At 43.4% G+C, this 4,522-nt stretch overlaps 1 pseudogene; it reads left to right on the top strand.

Annotated features, from left to right (window-relative positions):
* Positions 1 to 1,073: 1,073 nt before the first annotated feature.
* On the top strand, positions 1,074 to 4,232 carry LOC106722434 (annotated as a pseudogene).
* The last annotated feature ends 290 nt before the right edge of the window (positions 4,233 to 4,522 follow it).

The following is a 4,522-nucleotide window of genomic DNA, read 5'->3' as shown; positions in this document are numbered from 1 at the left end:
GGAACTCTCCAAAGCAAATCACTGATGAGTGGAGACCAAGCAAATGAGAATTCAGCCCAAAGGGTAATTTTTCTGAGAACATTATAGTTACTAGTCAGTGAAAATGGGGGTTTGGAGTGAAATAGCTTAGCAACTGGAACATCACGATTGTGATGCAGGCACGTCTTCACATCCAGATTCTGCGGCACTCCCATTAACACAAGTGTGACCGCACAAAGCTCCATTCAGTACAGAATATGGGCCTCAAAGTATTATTTTCTCCTTAGTATTACAATCTTTTGAAAGGAAAGCTGGTGGATCAAGTAGTGCCAGATTAATGACATGGTTTTCCAAAGGTGGTGGCTGTTAGGGGACTTCTGGGTGCTCATCATCTTTGAAACTAAGACCATTAGAGTCCAGAAACGTAAGTGTTGAGTACCTTCTAAGAGGATGTAGAATGCTCTCGCATAGCAGCATCTGAGGACCATTAGTACCATGCAGGCTCAAAGGCTTTGTTTCCCAAAATAATTTGCACTTCAGGCATCAGTTTTATTTTATTTTATTTTTTTTTATCTGCTAACAGGGCATCGTGCTTACTCTTATTAAAACGATTGTGAAACGGTGATCTGAAAGGGTTTGTTACCAGTTTGTATCGATTCTTTCAATGAATCAGTCTTGTGCTAGAATAAGGGAGTCATATTAAAGACACCAATTAAGACACAGCACACTTCTCTATTCCTCCCCCTCATGGAGTCACTTATAATCAGCATGAAGGCATTGAGAAATGCTGCTGTTGAAATGTATCCACTGTGGGGTGGGTTTGGATTTTTTTTAAGTGAGTAGGCAGCCAAAAAAAAAGAAAGAGACCTACTGCCTATTGTCTCTAATGGATTTTTGCCCACCTTGATGACACTGCGAATGAATCGATACACTCCATCAGCTCTTTAAAGCCTGGAGGCAATGAGGTATGGAGTACATGCTAGACAATGCGGACTCTCTAATTTCAGCAAGCAAATCCAGATTTGGCCTTATAAGTAGCTGGCTTCCATTTTTTATTTGCCATTTCACTTTGGCAGTAGTCATTAATAGACGTAATGGGTAGTGTCAAACCGCAGTCATTAATGACAGTCTCGTTCTGGACAATAGGGTATGAATTTGTAAGAGTTTAGCTGATGGCATTTCCACAAAATGGCCATCTGCTGCCCTTCCTTTCTCAGTGCCTGACTGGCAATGCAGAACTATAGCACAGCTTCACTTGGTCAGGCAATTATCTATCCAGCTACAGATGCTGCAGCCATTTGCTGTCATCTTAGCCAGTATTGCTTGTGGGGAGTATTGCATTGATGGTATTAAAGCGTCGTCCTCTATCATTTCAGTGCAACAATTATTTGCCTGGACTAATGCATAAGTAACTGCTAAGCATGTACCTATGCTTAGTCAGCTATCATTATAATGGTAGTTTTCTTTGGGATGAAAGCCATGCAAGTAAAATGCAGTACGAGTCAAATTATCACTATGCCGCAAGTCCTGACAGCTGCTGGAGTCAATATGTGATACATATATATCACAATAGGTGCCTTTGAATAGTGTTCTTCATAGCCCCTGTACAACAATGAACATATTGGGATATAGGAGAAGTCGACCTGGTCACTGATGCAGAGTAGCAATATGACCAAGTACCTAAGAAGTTCTTCAGGTGTCCCAGATGACTTAGAGCATGCTAGGCTGGTTACATTGCCAATGAGATGATATAGTACCTTCAGATGAAATAATACTGCTATTATCCAAGAATGACTTTTTGGCATTAGATCCAGTGCATTTTGTATGCGTCTTTCCATTTATTCATATGTCCACATCACCTAAAATAAAGCCACTGCTGAGCTCTACATTTTTTTTTCTTTTCTATTTGTACTTGTGAAAGGTACCAGTCCAATATACTTCTTTTTCCGCAGACACAGAGATACTTAAGAGGACTCACTCTAAACTGAATGAGTACTGAAGTTGCACTACCCATTGAGCCTCTTGTTATTCTGGCCAAGATTGCCAATAAAAGGATGGTGTGACAAGGTGCTTCGGCGTTTTTGTTGATTCGTGTGCTCTTGGCCAGCAGAGGCATTACCACGGATTGCTACGTGGAAGTGGCTCTCATTGATCCCCAGGAAGATGCTGATCAATACAAATAAATGGAAATAACTTCCATCTCCCTTAGCCATGGGTCCTGTTTCTCCATGTGGATATGATGTGGACTGGTTGGAATATGGCACAAGGAAGCTTTTGCTCTTGGGCAGGAAACATCTAGTACTTACTTAATGCATGTTCAGGCTTTGCACTGGGTCTGCAACCGTTCTGACCCTGCCACATACCAACTCATCGTTTTCAGTTGAGGAGCTCATTCACTTCCAGACCTGGCCCTGCATAGTGCCGTCAATGTGCTATATTTTCCAATGGCCTTATCCCGACACCAGCTTGGCTATGCAGAGTGGGTGTGTGTTTACCTATGCCCCTGGAAAAATATGGCTATGCACTTATGCAGCCACTTAGTCCAGGCAAAAGCTATCACATGCACATAACTCTTGCCCTTCCTAAATGAAAGACCCATTCTTTTTTTTAAAAATGGCCCCATTTGTAAAATTTCAATCAGCCTTCAAAGTGTCTGTAATTGCTGCGAATCTTCCAGATACAGCATATAACAGATTTTTGCCTACGGGGCATGTTAAAATTAACCTTCCTTTGCCATTCAAATGAGTTAGCACGCTGTCCTGCTTTTAATTGGGCCAGATGTTTCAAAGTAGCAATAGAGGTTCTGACTAAACAGCATGATTTAGATGACAAAGTAATCCAAGCCTCTGTATTGCCAATCCAATTAGGAAGACGCTGCATTTCCATCATATCGTGGTCTAGTTTGTCAGCTGAGCAAGCGAATGACTCTCTGGCTCTATGAACGAGTCTCAAAGCAGCTTTTTGGCCAGTGGTAGTCCATGTTGTGCATTTACTGACATGGGGACCCAACTCAAGTTTGTGCAAGTTTTTCCATAAACCAATTGTCTTCAGTGGAAATGTACAGATTTGCATTTGCTGAGGATATGGCTCTGGATTTTTTTACTTAGTCAATATAAAGGCAGAACGAGCAAGTTCCCAAGACAGCAGAGTTGGCAGGAAAATCTTGTCATGACGTGATACCAAAAAGTTGAAAAGGGAGTCTAAATATTACTTGAAATGTTATGGTAAGTGCCAGGAAATACGAAAAAGTTTGTAATTGCTGTCCCCCTTCAGGAAAGAGTTGAGCTCATGCTTAAGTCTTGTTGACTTCAATGAGATTTAAGCACATTGTTGTGTGTTTTCTTGAACTGGTGTCCTGCTGCAATTGTCTTTTTTCCCCCTTCTCAGAGCCTCCGGTCATTTCCCACAACACCTGCCTTTATTTTATTTCTTTTCTGGATCGGGCATCAGTCAGCTCATACACGAACATTTTCTTGTTCGTGCAAGGAAAAGGCTCCATCCAGCTTTGATGATAAGGAAGTGAAGTGAACATCTATGTGCTGAGGACACTGCAGTGTCAAATTCCTGCCAGCCTCCTAGATGAGTTTGGTTGTTGATCTTGGGTTTCGGGTTGAGTTTTAAGTGGGGTCAGTGTGCTCAGAGGTTTGGTCAACGTTCTTCCTTTTATACGGCGTGCTCTTCAGACTGGCACTGTGCGACTGACTGTAGGGCACCTAGCCTCCCACAACATGTGTGTTTTAAGATGAAAAAATAGCCATCTTCAGTCTCTTGGAGTGGAAATTCTGCTATCGTGTCTGGTCATGGCAAGGGTGGAAAGAGGCTGGGGAAAGGTGGCACCAAGCGCCACAAGAAAGAAGGTGATGCAGGACAACATCCAGAGCATCACCAAGCTGGCCATCCGCCGCCTGGCTCAGCATGGTGGAGTGAAGCTCATCTCTGGCTCCATCTTCCAAGAGACCCAGGGGGTGCTGAAGGTTTTCCTGAAGAACGTGATCCGTGATGTTGTCACCTACGTGGAGCATGCCAAGTGCAAGACTGTCACCACCATGGATGTGGTCTATGCGGCAATGGGCCAGGGCTGCACCCTGAATGGATTTGGAGGTTCAATGAAGGTGGAACCCCCCCCGCGCTCTATCTGTAAGCCTGTGTCATCTGGGAAAGGAAAGTCCAATCTCAACAACAGCTCCCTTTCCACCCTCGCCTCAATCATGCACTACGGTGACACATTTGATATGTATGTGTCTTACATCTGATAACGTCTATAATAATAAAAAAGGCACATTTCTGCTTGAACCATCTGAAGTCTGCCTGGACTTAGCCACCTGGGAGGAGAGAGGACAGCCTTTCCCTCAGCCTTTGTACAACCCCATCCAGATCCCACAGGACCCTGGCAAGCCTTCACGTGCCGGGACGCCTCAATATCTTGTCACACCATCCTTTTCTTGACTATCTTGGCAGAGTACAAAAATAAAGATACAGAGACTGCTTTTGTCACACAAAAGAAGCACCTTCCTTTTACTACCAGATATTCCGAGTAGTTTGA

The sequence above is a fragment of the Alligator sinensis genome, unplaced genomic scaffold, assembly GCF_000455745.1.
Source record: "Alligator sinensis unplaced genomic scaffold, ASM45574v1 scaffold571_1, whole genome shotgun sequence".
In the NCBI taxonomy this organism is placed as follows: domain Eukaryota; kingdom Metazoa; phylum Chordata; order Crocodylia; family Alligatoridae; genus Alligator; species Alligator sinensis.
The sequence above is the reverse complement of the archived record's forward strand: the minus strand, read 5'-3'. Positions and strand labels throughout refer to the sequence as shown.